Raw genomic sequence first — 17116 nt, 5'->3', positions numbered from 1 at the left:
ACGAAAAAAGATTCTAAACAGCCCTGAATTGCACAAATGTCTGGGGAAATCTATGAATTAAGTATAGATCATCATCTCATAGTAACCTTTGATAGTTCTCATTAAAACGGCAGCAGTAGAATCTGTTAGAGGCCTCCAGAGAGATATTATGTGTAAATGCAGAAATTAAAAAATGAATATTGAATGATCCTATTGAGAAATTAAGGCGATTCAATTGTGTTAATGGTGCTAGAGTATCAGATCTATGTTTTTCATCTGTTCCTCTAAAAAGAAAATGAAAGTCTACATCTAATTTACAGATTTAATAAAGCATAATTCAAGTAATACCTATTTTGCATAGTAATTACCATTAGGGCTTTTATAAAATATTATATATAGTGTGTGATATCTATATTTATATTATATACATGTGTATACATGTATATGCATGCATATATTTACACATACATATATATACACATATATAATGGTCACATCTTTGGGCACTACAAACGTAAGTTTACAGTGGCAATGACATTCAACTCAGTGTTTCTCTTTTAGAATAACCTGGGTAATAGATGATTTATCATTTCAGGTCATAGCTCTGTGTAACATCAGAAAAAAATATGACACTATATTTTTTTAAAATAGCCTGTGTAATATGAGAATAAATATGACACTATTTTAAAAAAAAAGATTCCTAAAGTAAGGAGAAGGAAATCTATTTTTGTCACAAATATGCATTTACAGTTTCAGAGAAGATTAAATATAAGAAGGCATTATAGATATTATCCAGTTCCATTCAATTTTTTTTTCTTGAAGTGAGAATGACAATGAAACAGAGAGGTTAAGTGCTTTTTGTGCAAAATAACAGAGCTAGCTAATGGGAGATCTCAAACTAGAGCCCAAACTAGCCCAGATTACACTCCACAAAGCCACATGCCTACACTTTGCTTTGAAGGTAGCTCAGTAATCACTTTTCATCTCAGAGAAGCAAAGATTAGTCTTGAATTGAGGAGAATAGTTTATTGTGATATTCCTTTGGTTTTCCGTATGAATTTGTTCCTGAACAGATGATATCAGGCATTGGAATAAATATTGGGGATAGAGATATGAAAAAAAAATGTTTCTTCATCTCAGGAGAGACAAAAACATTAACCAATGGTTTAAATATGTAGTTTTGCCAGGTCGAGGGCACTGAACAAGTACAGGAGTGTGGGTTTCATTGGGACTAGGAGACGTCAGTGAAGAAAGTCTCACTTAAAGAGATGATGCTTGAACTCTAAGGTCAGTAGGCACTATCCAGACCACAGGAGACACAGAAAGTCCAGATAGAGGGATACACAGGGACATTTTTGTAGAGATCACCCTATGTTTGAAAGATTTCACCCTAAATGTAAAGCTCTTCTTAGGGCCCTGCCTTTATTTTAAGCTCAGTTGTTCCAGTTACTAGGTTTAAATGATTGTGCAAGTAAATGGAGATGAGTCTGCTCCTACCTGCAGTTATTCATGAAGAGACATGGTTCTGACACTGGCCGTGATGTTGTCTCTTGGATCAAACACTCTGGGTTAAATTTCAGACGTGAGATGCCTTTGGGGCTTTCTAGTTCTTGGCAACATTATAAACATGGGCAGAAAGAAGGGGGAGAACACCTTTAATACTGCCAGGCATTTATTACGTGAATAAAAGCAGCTCACGTTTTAGGACCAAATTATTCCTATCATAGAGAAGTCTCTTTATGAATTCATTATGTGAATTTCAGCTTTCAGAGCAAGTTTTAGGAAAATGAAATGTTTATTTTTCTTTCTGTGTAGAGGCATTTGGATTGTCATGAGCCATCTCTTCCTTTGTTGCATTTTTGATGATGCTTAGTTTTGGGTATGCAATTTTAGATCCAAAGTATGTGTAATCATATTGATGGGTAATGGTAAAACATCAGTCAGGCTTCAGGCCAAAAGCAATCCATGAGATGAAATAGAAAGCTAAAGCTTTGTATGTCAGCACCTCTCTCTGCCTTTCCTCCACCTCAGCACCCAAAGCCTGCACCTCCCCATCCACACACATTCTCATCTTGAGCTGTTCTGCATGTGCACTAACTTATTTAGGCTACCTGCCTAAGTCAGAGCCAATGGGTAGTCAGATGCTCAGCATATCAAAAATCCCTTTCATAAAATACCAGCAGAGCTAAGGATTTGTCTTTTCTTTTATTCAGTTATGCAAATGCATTTCCTGTAGTGTTAGTCACTGGCATAGATAAAAGGCATTTTTGTGATGTTATGGGACTATTTCCCCATTCAAATACCTCCAAGGGGAAGCTCCATCTTTCTTGGTCCTATTCTTCCTACCTTCCTTTATCTGTTACTTACCTATGGATTCTCTGTGTCCCCAGAGTATGAAACCCTCATAAGACACTCAATCCCAGGGGTTGGGAAGCTTTGTCTGCAAAAGGCCAGATAGCAAATATTGTAGTCTTTGTGGGCCATATGATCTCTGTCTCAACTACTGAATTCTGCCATTGAAATGTGTAACACATGAACATGTGGGTTTGTGTTCTAATAAAGCTTTGTTTGTAAAACACAGGGGGCATGCCAGATTTATCTGATGGGTCAGTTTGCCAATTCTAGCTCTTATCCAAGCTTTGTGGGGCTAGATTTTGGAGTTGTTTTCACCTGCTTTCATCCGTAACAAATTACTAGAGCAAGTTCAGTTCCATCTAGTATCTTTATGGTTTGGGCTACTTATGGCTGTTTCCCCAGTCTGATCTTCTCACAGACCTCCAACTAGCCTGGTACCAGCACTGAATCTATTGCATTTCTGTTCAAACTCATTCTTAATTATGACTGAAGGAGGACATCAGCTCTATATTATTTGCCCCTCATTATAGGGACTTAATATAAGACCATCTTTTTCCACTCAAGTCTTAGTTACTGCACTCCTCCTCCAGACCCCACTTTCAATGCGAGCATGAAAGGCACTCCACTTGTGATATGTACTCTGATCTAATCTGTTAGAACTGCTTTCAACTGCATATAAAGGAATACACTGGCTTTAGCTCTAAAGACTTCTAATTAACTTATTTAGCAAGAAATCTGGAGGTTGGTGGTTCCAGGTTTGTTGTATTAGCTTGTATATATACCCAAGGATCCCATGCCATTTTTCATGTCTCTGAGGGTTACCTCATGGGCAAAGATAGTTATTACGACTCTAAGGATCCTCATACCACCATACAAGGTAGACGTAAGGACTCTATAGTTTATTTCAGGAAGAGAAGTCCTCTAATTCTAATTATACTAAATTCTCATTATCCGGAAGGGGTTACATGCTTACCCTCAGAGCAACCATCAGCAATTAGGGAAGGAAATTATAGGTGCTCATTCAGATCAATTAGGATTCATTCCCTAGTGCTAGGAAAGAGTCTCGTGTTTCCTGAGAGTAAAAGCACTTCCCTGACTGCCTAGCCAAAATATATGTGGTTGTTAGCAGGTAAAAGGGTGCGGGGATAGCTTGGTAAAAAAAAAAAAAAGCTATTAGTCATATCATTCTTTGTAAGCAACAGGAGCACTGAGTCCAAAGGAAAGGATGAGAACATCTATTTCTAACATTCACTTTCAGCATGACCTTGGATGTACTGCTTAACCCCTCTCTCTGCTTGAACTCTCTCCTGTGAAAAATGAGCTTGATAAAGTAGTATTTTAGATTTCATGGAAATAGGAGGCATTGGAATATATCACTCAGCCCAAGTACTCAACTCTGCATAGACTGGGTATAAATTGTAAAAAAGTTTGATTAAAGAGTGTACTCAAATGACACTTCTGTTGTAGTGGAAAGCTCAACAGAGGATGCTGTGTCTCGTCTGCAACCCACTGATTTTTTAAAGTACCTGTTTATTAAAGTTCTTCCAAAAACACTCTGCATAATGTAACTATTGTTCTACCTTTTTCTATTTTTGAAACAAATCAGCAGCAAAGAGACATATTTCATTTACTTCCGAAGAAGGTTAGTTGTTTCAGAGATACAAGACTGCATGACCTTTCAGGTGTTCTGTGTCGAGACGATATAATCGTGACAAAACTGCCTTTGTTCAAGTATTTCTCATGAAAAGGACTCAGAGGACCTTGGGAAATTCATGAGGGTAGGAGAGTTGGAAACAGAAACAGGGGTGTTAGATTTAAGGATCAACAGTTTCACAAGTCCCCAACTCTTTTCACTGTAGTCTTTTCAGTAGGGCAGCAGTGTACACAAGATGAATTCTGCTCACTCCCCTTAACTCCATAACATCGATTTAAATGAACCACTCCAACAACAATATAGAGTTGATGGCACTCCAGTACAAATGACCACTTCTATGATTAGAATAGCTGGCTGCAAGAAAGTCCTACTTTCAGAGGATGCATTCAAGATTTCATTGACATTGGGCTTAAATGAAGCCACAACAATCACTTCTGATCTTTGAATCAGTGGGTGCAAATGATGAGGTGCTGTTAGGATCATCTTGGCACATTTTCTGAACTAGTGTGCTAGCATATGCTGCAGGATTCTGTCAGGTTGTTAAATAGGCAGTGAATTTCTCCCTAATAAAGCCATTCACATTTGCATCACCTCAAAGGAACAGAAGCAGATTCTTCTCATCTTTGCAGACATTCCCTAACCACGGACCGAATGACCACTCATCCCAAATCATGTGCTAGGAAATGGAGAAGGCACATAGCAATGTAATCTTTGCCCTCGGTTAGCTTATTATCTGTTTTCTGTGTTCCAAACAAATAATTCTAATGTGATGAGGAAGACTTATCAAAGGAGATTTGATACAGGCTGATTTTTGAAGGATAAAGAAACATTCCTTATTTAGAGAATTGGAAAAGACTTACAGGGCAGAAGAAACATATCTTGCAATAGACTTGAAATTATAATAGGTATTTGGGGCCCATGGAAAGCAGTTTGCTTGATTTGATACACTGGGATAGTTACACAGAGAGTCAGGAGAAGTGATGGGAGACTTAACTTGGATCATATTATTGAAAATATGAGATTTTTCCTTAAGACAGTAGAAAATTAAATAGCCCTTTAACTATCTTTTATCATTGTTAGGGAATACTTCTCATTTATCTTCCTAGCCATATCCACAAGGAACATATAGTTAATGAAATAATTAGTGTAGGGAAAAAAAAAGCATTCACTAAATGACAATATATTCCAGTTACTAGACATCCTAGATCAGTTCTTTTGAAAAACATAGCTCTCAATGCAATATACACAAGATTCTTAGAGGTTAAGTCAAGTCTTCATACAGCTAACTTCAGAACACATTGAGGAGTAAAGGGTTAGAAAGAATAAAGATAAAATAACTTAAAAAAATTTTTGCCCTTTTTAGTTTTAAGTAGAACACTTCCGTTTTTTATTGTATATGCATTAGCTCCATAAAATCATTTTTGGAAGGGAGGTATAAATACAAAATTAATACTTACATGCATAACAGCTCCTTGTATCTGGATTGCATTATACCGATTTCACATCCATTATCTTCATAAACCTTACAGCAGCCCAGTGGGGTAGATAAAACAAATCTCATGCTTCCCAATGGTCAGGGCCATACAGTTAGTTCAAAATAAGGACCCAAGTTATTCTTATCGCTTGCATTGAAATTTTTATGAGACAGTAGCATTGAAATTACATACAATTTGTTAGCTCTTAGAGTAGGAGGGGAACAAAAAGGCATTTCATATGCCTTAGGAACCAGAAAAATATGAAAATGTTAAATTTCAGCTTTGTCAAGATAGTCTAACAGACTCAGAGAAGAAAGGAAAGGGACTGTTGGGTTTTAGGAAGCTTTTGATTCTGGGATAGGTGGTGCAGGCCTAGTATGCTATTTCTGTTCTTTGATTAATGGCTCAGGGGATGACATCAAAGCCTCCCAAGGCCCTGGATACACCTGAGATGTAGGAATGTATGTAGTTAAACATGTTGGGTGGTATGCTGTTCCGCTGTCCTGGACTTCTCTGCATTTGATTTCCTCCAGCTCTGAGCAGACTATTAGTTAGAATGGGACAAAATGACGACTAGGAAAAATTGAAAGAAAAGTACATAAAGAAATGGAGTAAAACAGGAAGAACTTGAAAATAGGGTGGCAGGGAGGGGGCCACGAGAGGACCCAGAGAATGAAGAAAAAAATATAGCCTATGACAGTTCAATAGCCCTACCACCATCCAAAAAAGATGTACAACAGACAGTACTGGGGCCTCCGTTTCCCTTGGCTGGCTCCTGAGGGGCATTGCTAACTGATCACGCCAAGCTTACCTACTGAGCTGCAGAACTCTTCTCAATTAACATTCAATTCGTTTTTTTAATTCAATTTGCATATGAAGTCTGCAACTATTGTTATTTTGTTCTGCTGAAACTCAAACTCAGCGGTGATTTGAACTCACATCGGCAGTGTTCCAAAGACGGCTGTCGTACCATTAGGCCGTGAGGAACTGGTAATGCCTGTTCATTTGGAGACACGGATCTTGGAGACACAACCACTAAAAAAGCAAAAATTCAGAAATTGCCTTCACAATACTCATCCATGCACCTCTAAATATACATCTTTACACTGTAAAACATGCAGACATACCCCCAAACAGGCAAACAACTATACACAGCATTCATGAAACATCCTTTATGGCACTGTAATTGCAAGTCTAATATTCCAATCTGCAGAGAAATAAAAGTGAGGCAAAATAATGCAGTCTTGGGGACATTGTCAGAAAGGAGGTCCCAACTTTCTTTCATCCATTTCTGATGAACTGTGCCTCCTTCAAATACAGGGAGAGAGGGAGGTTTTTCAGTTCCATCCATTTAACAGAACGGACCGCAGCTCTGAGTCAGTCACAGGTGCAGACATCTCAGATGATGAAGCCCCACGTTGTTAATCGAAAGAGTTTTCTTTCTCTCTATCTTTTTAACGCTTATTTTTTTTGGGTAGGGGGGAATAATTAAGTTTTATTTATTTATTTATTTTTAATGGAGATACTGGGGATTGAACCCAGGACCTTGTGCTTGCTGGGCAAGCACTTTACCACCTAGCTCTACCCTCTCCTCTCCTTCAGAGTTCTCTTTCCCTTGAGGGTTTTCTTTCTTCCCTCTGCACTTCATACTTCTACTTATATTTTAATACCCTCCTCAGATGCCCTTTGTCTATGGAGGTTCCTCAGAGACCTCATAGCAGGTTTGTCAGGCTCTGCTCCGTGTTCCCACCATACCATTCTGTTCTCCCAAATATAAGACACACACATTGCTGTTGTCTACTGCTTATGCATCTTTCAAAAGACACTGAGTTTCTCATATGTATACATACATGTATTCCTTTTCATATGCTTTTTCATTACAGGTTACTGCAAGATATTGAATATAATTCCCTATGCTATACAGAATAAACTTATTGTTTATCTATTTTATATATAGTAGTTAGTATCTGCAAATCTTGAACTCCCAATTTATACCTTCCCACACACTTTCCCCCTCCAGTAACTGTAAGTTGACCACATCTGTGAGTTTGTTTCTGTTTTGTAAATAAGTTCATTTGTGCCCAGAAACTGATACCACATTGTAAACTGACTATACTTCAATTAAAAAACAAGACAAAATAAAACAAAACAAAAAGACATCGACTTTCTTCAACACACACTCAAGAAATGTCTGCAAGTTTACTCTGTCTGGGCCAAAGTCTGGGGGGAAAAATGGAAACAAAATATGATCAATTGTTAGATTCAAAGCATGTACGCAGGGTTACAAGTGGGTATTACTTTGAGCTTCCAGACTCTAGTACCTGTGAAGACTACTTGGCATAAATTCCCTCATTGTATCTTTGACCTTGGCTCTCATATTTCAACACTAGGAAGCTTGGATAAGCCCTCATCCAAAGCCTCAACAACCCCTGAATGAGAGGGCTTGAATGGAGGCGGAGGGGGAGGTTACACTCGAGATTTTGAATTTTAGTAACTTTGGAAATCATTTATTTTGCTTCTCGCCATGGTACAAATGAGAAAACTGAGAATAATGTAGTTAAATTACTTTTATAATAGGAGTAGTATCTGAGACATTATATCCCAATTCATTACTACAATTGTCTTAATTCCTTATCTTGGATCTCTGCCAAAGCTCTACCACCCCAACCCTCCTTTGTATTATTCAGCCCCAATGCAAAATTTTAAATGGTGCTCAATAACTCCTTGTTCCTCTAATTTACTTTTGACCACAAGGGAAAATGTAAGCCCTGTTTTCCTCATATTATGTCACATACCACCTGTACCTGGTGGAGGATTAATGTCTTTAGTCCAAAATAAGACCAAAGTTAAAGCTTAGTCTGTACAGCTCGACATATTACAGAACTTGAATGTAAAAAAAAAAAAAAAAGAGAGAGAGAGATTTTCTAAGGAAGAGTTACCTGGTGCAAACTACAGTGTTATTAGTGTAAACCTACCTAGGGGGAAAAAAAAGAGTGCATCATGAGGTTGGGGCAATGACTTTGACTTTGTACTTTCCTTTAAAAGATGTAATATATAATTTCTGACAGTGCTGTTTTTTCTTTAGGCTAATGATTCTGCTTTGTAATTTTTACAAAGCACTAAGCTACTACCTTTCTCTAAGAAAAGGCTCTTTTATCTTTATCTCAATAGAAGATGTTTCCTGGCTTTCCCCAAGCCACTATGACTCCTAGTATGGCATTGTTCTTCAATCAGTCCCACAGGCACCCATGGCAGAAGCAGAATAATCTAGTCTGAAAGGACCCAAAGGCATTTTCTTGTTCTCTAAGGTAGGGGAGGAAAACCTCACAATGACCCTGACAACATAGCATTTGCAATGCAATTTTAGGAAAAAAGTTTATTGAATAATAACCATTTATTCATTCCCTTAAATTTTTTTAATGGAATCCTACTACGTTCTATATGTTTTTGTGTTAATTTATTAATATGGTTATGACCTTAAATTGATTCTCTATCCACAAGTTAGACATGAGAGGACTAAAGCCATGTGAGTTTTAAGAAGTCCACAGTTGCGGAGTTGTATCTGTTATTATTATAACAGAATAATAAACCACCCTAAAATATAGAGTGTTAAAATAATAATAATCCATTAAGCTCAAATTCTGTGCATCAACAATTTAGGATGTATTCAAGAATACGGTTTCCCAGTCTTGGCTGTTACCTCATACACTGGTGCTCAGCTCTGGGTTGATTAGGCAAAGCTGCGTAGTGGTTGACTGGCCGGGAACTGGAGCCCCCCAGCTCTTCTTCAGGACTCTCATCTTCCAGCAGAGTGACTTGGCCTTGTTCCTGTGGTGGAGGCAAGGCTCCAAAAGCAAGTCAGTTTCTTCCTCAATGAGAGCAAGCAGAGTATGCAGACTTCTCCAGGCTCAGTCTCCAAAGTGTTAATCCAAGGCCAGCCAAGAGTCAGAGTGAGTGAAAACCAGAAATCTTCAGGGAAAATGATGTTGACATAGGGATACTGTTATCTGGCCCATCAATGCAATCAAATCAGTATGATCTGACCTTGGGCCCAAATTATTCATATCTCTTCGACACACAAAATACATTTTATCCCTCCACAAAACCCTGAATGTCTCATGTAATTACCATACCAGGCTGCAAGTATAAGATCTTGTCATATACATCAGGGCTGGATGTAGTTCTCTGGAGGTGGCTCCTTTTGATTCAGGGACCTATGAATTAATAAAAAGGTGGGTCATCTTCCTTGTACAAACCCAACATACAATGGTCCTTCAGGGACAGGATAACCACAATGCTCAGTCCCATTCTTTTTTTTTTTTTAATTGATGGATAGTCCATTACAATGTGCCTATTTCTGGTGTACAGCACAATGTCCCAGGCATGCCTGTATATATGTATATTTGTTCTCATATTCTTTTTCATTAAAGGTTATTACAAGATATTGAATATAGATCCCTGAGCTATACAGATGAAATTTATTTGTTATCTGTTTTTATATACAGTGGTTATCATTTGCAAATCCTGTTTATGGTTGATGTTGATGCTAAAAGTCACACGAGGGGTAGGCAGAGACCTAAGACTAAATGTTCTCAAGAAAGGCCGTGGTGGGAAGGTCATGGACTTGGCCTCCAGGGCCCTGCTCCACTCCTTACTGTGTCTTTGTTGCTGTTTGCACGATCAATTTGCCTTTCAGAAAAAAAAAAAGACCATATGAAGAATAAAGGAAAAAATGGTTCTGAGGGTTGCACAGTCCCATTCTTTAAGTGAGAGGGAGGAATGGGAGACACATGGCACCCCTAATCCATATCATTTCTGAGGACTTACTGGTACAACACTGCCCATCACCACTCACCACCCCAAGCAACTTCCAAACACACACATGAAGAATGGGGAATCTTCTCTGGGCTCTTTTCCCTAGGACTGCATCTCCAGTATGTTATTCAGTATGGCTCTTGGCTCCACTCTTTTGGTCCTTGATGCTACCCTCTGAAATAGCTTACCTTTTTCATCACCCTCTTTGGATCCTTCTGAAGAAGTAATTTGCAGTGACAATTGAACAGGTTTCTAACTTCCCATACAAATTTGGAATCCCAGAGGATTTCAGGATGTTTCAGTCATCTTGATACCTTTTTAATCTAAACAAGTTTCTTTTTTTCCTATGCAATTCTGTTAAAATTTTGTAAGCCTTCTCTATTAATCTCATTCAACTCAATTTGCCAAAATGATAGTCACTAAAGATTTCAAAACATGCCACAAATATTTAAGCATCTCAGATCAACAACACCCTGAAGATTCCTAGATGATCTTTTTTCCTAGCCAAGAGGGTCTAGTAGGTACCAACTTCATTCTTTCAGAGATCTTAAATTTTCTTTCTGATACATCCTTAATTATGTCTATACCCCTAACCTGTATTTTCCTTTGAGAATCTTTTGCTAGCTGATGAAACTGAAGATGAGCTCCTGTTTTATTTCTAACCCAGTAAATCCTGGCACCTCTACATTCTTTTTGAATGTTACTTGAACGCTGGTTAGTTCTTTTGTTCATTCATGCCTTTCTTTCCCCACCTTATAGACAACTGATGTCACTCTGTCGACACTTTCCACATTCTGCCCCAGTTGCTCCTTATCCACAACTATATTATTGTTGTTCCCATGCTCTATTAACAGCTCTCTACAGTTTTGTGAATTGCTTTGCTGCTATGTAAAATTCACGATATTTATCAGCCAGTAATACAATTTTTCTCACTGTTTTCTTAGCCTTTTCCAATTGTTGGCTCACTTTTTAATAGGCTCCAACTATTATTCAACTAAGCTGATATCACACATTGTAGGTCTTTAATTATACTATCAACTCACTTTTTTTGTCAGTTTCTTCATTGTTAGCTATTGAAGCATAACAAACTATGCCAAAACCCGGTGGCTTAAAAAATTAGTCATTTATCATTGCTCCCAAGCCTAAGGGTCAGTGGAGTGGTTCTTCTTTTCTCATCAGGGCACACTCATGTGTTTATGCTCAACTATAGGATGTTATTATGATATGCATTTTCTCATCCATTTGCTAAGTTTGTAGACTGATCTAAGATGATGTTGGCTTCTGTATCTGAGACCTCCATGTGATCTCTTATCTTGCATTAGAATAGTCTCAGTACCAGCAGCATTTCAAGAAAAAGAGTAAGGTACTCAAGTCCTCAGGCATCTCATCACTTCCACTGCATCGTATTAGGCAAAGAAAGATTTGATTGATGGTCAAAACTCTGTCAGTGGGGGGGGGGGCTACAAAATCACAAGTAAACAGCATTAAAAATAGAACTCCATATAATCCAGCAATTCCTTCCTTGGATATATAACCAAAGAAAATGAAAACATTAAGTTGAAAAAGATATGTGCACTCCAATGTTCATAGTGGCATTATTTATAATAGCCAAGATATGGAAAACAACCTAATTGTTCATCAACAGATGAATGGATAAAGAAGAAGGTGTGAGATATACATATATACATACAATGAAGTACTACTCAGCCATAAAAAGAATGAAATTTTGAAATTTGCAACAATATGCATGGATTTGGAGGGCATTATGCTAAGTGAAGTAAGTCAGACAGAGAACAACAAATACTGTATGATATCACTTACATGTGTAATCTAAACAATAAAACAAAACAGTGAATATAATGAAAAGGAAATAGACTCACAGATAAAGAGAACAAACTAGTGGTTACCAATGAGAGGGAAGTGGGGAGGAACAAGATAGGGTAGGGGACTGAGGTACAAACTACTATGTATAAAACCAATAAGCTACAGGGATATATCATACAGCACACGGAATATAGCTAATATTTTATAATAACTATAAATGGAAAATAACCTTTAAAAATTTGTGAATCACTATGTTGTCCACCTGAAACATATAATATTGTAAATTAACTAAAAACCAATAAAAAGGGAGAAAAAAGAAAAAAAAAACAAAAAACAAGTAAACAGGGAGATCATGAATCAGGACTAACTGTGCAAAAAATCCCCCATAACAGTTTAAAATTAAATAGATAATGTCCATATACTGTATCCTTATCTTAAAAATTCAGTAGCAGGACTCTGCATCATTGAGCATTACTATAGTTGAATGCTTAGAAATGTGAGTCCTGATGTTTGGATTTGGGCTAGATTCCAACCTCCAGGAAGACCAGTGGGATCAATTCCTTAATTTCTCTGTTCTTCAGTTTTCTCTTCTGTAAAATAGAATGCTTATTGTCTTAACTTGTTGAATTTGTGTAAGAATTAAATGAGTTAAGTCATGTAAAGTGTTTAGCACTGGAGCTAATATATCATGAGGTATTATAGTAAAACATTATACTTTTCATTTATAAATGTTTTGTGATGATTGATTTTATAGAGACCTACATTGTCCATTTTTACTGAATTTTACTGGTATTTACAAGTATTTAATATTTTCTGAATTGAGGCAAAAGAATAAAAGTAATTTCTTGAGTTAGATGAAGAACTAGAGAGTTGCAGGGAGAGGGTATAGCTCAGTGGTAGAGTGCACGCCTAGCTTTCAGGAAGTCCTGGGTTCAATCCCCAGTGCTTCCGTTAAAAATAAATAATAAACAAACAAACAAATAAATAAATAAATAAAACTAATTAAACCCCAATTTAAAAAAAAGCATAGCAAAAATAGCTAGAGATTTGTGAGTTTACACTCTTGTGAAATAGAAACATTTCCTATACCTTTATCATGGTATAGACTCAAAACATTTCAAAAGGATAGAAAATTTTTATGGAAGCATGTAAGGTGCTATAATTTAAGAAAATCATTGAGATATACTTTGGTTCCATGCAGGTATTTTCCAGAGGGAAATAATGTATGGACAAGATACATTGATACATATGTGACACAAACATATGTCACAGTCTACAGCATCATAGAAATTTAATTATAATACAGTCATCACCACTTGCTTATGGGAAAAGTGAGTGATTAATCCATGTAAAACACAGTTTCTTTATGTAAAACAAGAGTAATAATAAATCTTATCTACTCATAGAATTACGAGGATTAACTGTCATTACAGATACACACACACAATTACAGTGGTTACCTCAGTTCCTGGTACTTAATAAATACATCTTCCTTTGGCTGTCATCATCTCCATTTACATCCTAATGTGACATCCAATGTGACAGACAAAAAATGGACTTGGTCTTAAACATTTTAGAATACATAAATCAGAAAGGTTGATAGCATTGGATTAGCAAAAGACTAGAATATTACGGTATATGAGAGATGATCACTGTCATGTCTGTGGTGGCCTAATGGAACAGTATGTGGTGGGAAAGGCTACAAATGTCATGAGCGTACAAATCATCTTGAATGTTGAGTGGATAACGGCATCTCGTGAAACTGTGCATGCAAATGGAGTTGCAGTGAAGAATACACTGACGTTTGTTCTACTGCCTGTTTCTTTTGAAGAATCTCATCTTGGCCTCAGAGAGGGGCCCGTGAGAAGTTTCCTTATCAAGAGTTCTGGCTAGGTTTCTGAAAGTGAGAGAATCTGAGATGGGATGTGGAAGCTGCAAGCTCAAGACGCAGCTTTGTTTAGTGAGTCAAGGTTTGTGAACTAAAAGTAAACAGTGTGTCAATACTGGTTCTCCCACTATGTTCTTTCCCAAGTTGTTAAATCTCTCTGAACCTCCAGAGCCTCATCAGGGAAACGAGGACAATAATAGGACTTTTCTCTCACTTTCACTGTGTGTGTGTGTGTGTGTGTGTGTGTGCGCGCGTGCGCGCGCACGCACGCGCATGCACGGACACTTAACTCATTGCCTGGCATGCAATGTTCAATAAATGTCTACACAAAAATCATGACTATAACTCCAGATAGGTTGGGGTTTTAGCACTTGGAGCTCTCAAAATCCTTACTCCAAAAATCTTCAGTTATGTCACTAGTCTCTGCAGGTGTTCAACTCAGCCCCTAAACCATTGTTTGATGACTCACTATGTTGTACTTCTTGATTTCTCTAGATGATTCTGTTGCACAGATTCTCACACAGAATATGTGCTAGGTTTTCCAACCCAGTATAGTACAGCCAAGAATCTAGCTTCCAGTATGGCAGGACATCTGGCCAAACCTCAGTCTCCGCATCTTTAAGATGTGGATAAACTATTATCGACCTGTAAGATGGGAATACGCTCTATCTACTTGGATGATGTTATGGACTAAATTGTGCCCACCTGGAATTCACATGGTGCAGTCCTAAACCTCCACTTTGACTGTATTGGAAATAGGGCCTTCAAGTAGTAATTAAGGTTAAATGAAGTCATAAAAGTAGGGCACTAACCCAATCTAATTGGTGTCCTTATCAGAAGAGGAAGGGTCACCAGAGAGACATGTGCACAGAGGAAAGGCCACCTGAGGATACAGCAAAAAGACCGCCACCCGCAAGCTAAGGAGGAAGGCCTCAGGAGAAACCAAACCTGCCGACAGGTCCGGCAGGTTGGACTTACAGCTTCAAGAACTGTGAGAAAGTAGATTTCCATTGTTTAAGCCAACCAGTCTGTGGAATTTTATTATGGCTGCCCTGGCGGACTGATGCAGATGAGCATACGAATCAAAGAGGTAACGCATATATAACACTGTGTCTGAAACAAAACAGTCTGTCACTGTCATGCATAGGAATGCTACATTTGCCAATAGTGAGAAACAACCAACCAGAAACCTAAAGTTCCACATAGAGATTCTGTAGAAAAAGCAGACAAATTACGAAGGAAGGCTGAAAAGATCCAAGAATTATATTCAAAGAGACATGTTCAAATAGGTCAAAGATGAGGACCTAGGATAATAGCTGAGAACCTCAGGAATCTTGTGTATTCAAGTGTGAAAACTGGACAAGGGCGCAGAGTGCTCCATGGCCTTGCCCACGTATATATAGAATAAGTAGTTCGGTGCCTTTTCACCATTTCAACGTAAATAAGTATTTCACCACCCCTGCTTCTTTATCTTATTTTATCATGCACTGGGGATGAAAAATTACTTCCTTTAAGGTATTTATGAAGACTGTGAGTGTTTATAATCTTGGAGGTGTTCCCAAATCTCCCCAGGTGAAAGCTCTGCTCTCACCTTGTGGCACCTATGAACACAGCCCGGCATGAAACTCAGGGCAGCCTCCAGCTCCAAGATGATCCTATGTAATAGCGGTAGAGATTGGGATTAGAGCAAGAATCCTGGCATAGCTGGTAAGAACAGTCACCCTTCATTAGTGCTGGCTAGAATCACGACACATTTAGTGGGCCAGAATAGCAGACTGCAAATATAACGTGAGAAATGGAGCTGACCTCCCTGGGACGGGAAATGGAGTCGGGGTCCCTTTGTAGGTGAAGAAGCCAGACTTGCACTTCACATCCCGGGGGCGCTAGGGAGGCTATGAGTAGCCATTTCCTAGGTACTATTTTAAAGCTTCTGTTACCATTATTTCTGCCACCCATTATTACCACCCATTCCTCCCAAATTTTAGGAGCTCTAGGGAGATAATGCAGTGTAGTGAAAAGATGCACTTCGGAAAGATGTGTTCAACTCTCAGATCTTTTACCAACTGAATTCAGCTTAGGGTAATTTAAGCTACCTGATCTCAATTTTCTCATCTTCGATTTCCCCATGATGTTACTCAGAATTAAAGGAAATTTTAATTTAGTTTTATTTTTTCCAAGATTTAATCATTTAAGAGTAAACTATTTTTAATAGCTATGCTATTCAGATTGTTTTAGATTTTATTTAACCAACTTTGGAGGGTTCAGATTAATGACCTGGAATCTTTGTTTTATAAGACAGTTGTTGGCATATGTCAATAATCATGGTATGGGCAGGATCTCCTCTCCATGTCTCTTCTCTCGGACATCTGTTTATATCCTTTCCTCCAATCTACAATCAAAACCACTTTCCAGAAGGAGTCTTCTATCCCACAACAGAAACCATCACGACATGCATTTTAATGCGGCATGGTTGCACCCTCCAAAATTAATGTCTGACACCAGCAATAACTGAGGTGTCAATTCCTGTTAACAATCTATGCCTTGGCAAATTTTTGTCAATCCACTAATAATGTGTGTAATTGATAGCAACAGAGAGAGGCCACTGCTATTAAATCACTGCTGATTACAGATGATTATTAAGAATGATGGTAGTGGGTATTTTTCTTCTTGTCAATCAAACTTAGCATTTCAGAATTCCTTGTAGTAGATAAGGGAAAGAACACAATATAAAGTTCTGGAAATTGACTCATATTTAAATTAAAGTCTTTATGGAATATTTCCTTTATGTTAGCTGCTGGGCAATGCACTTTGCTTGCATTATCTTCCTTAACCTTTACAATCAAAAATCTGAGACACGTTTCACTCTTCTGCATTTCAGGACATCCATGGATCAAAGGGTAAATAATATACGATTCAAGAAGTGATCTCAAAAGCCTTTGAGAAGCATAGGGCTAAATTTTAATTTATCGCCCAGGGTCTCATAGATATACTAGAAGTAGGGCATTGCTTACCCAACAGGACTCCACTTACAACCTCTGCAACTTTTTCCTTGCTGGCATATTTTCACACACTCAAGGTAAAAAATAAAAGATACTCAACATTCTCAGTCTCCCTTGAAGTTAGGTA

This window comes from Vicugna pacos, chromosome 9 (genome assembly GCF_048564905.1).
Source record: "Vicugna pacos chromosome 9, VicPac4, whole genome shotgun sequence".
Taxonomy (NCBI): domain Eukaryota; kingdom Metazoa; phylum Chordata; class Mammalia; order Artiodactyla; family Camelidae; genus Vicugna; species Vicugna pacos.
The sequence above is the reverse complement of the archived record's forward strand: the minus strand, read 5'-3'. Positions refer to the sequence as shown.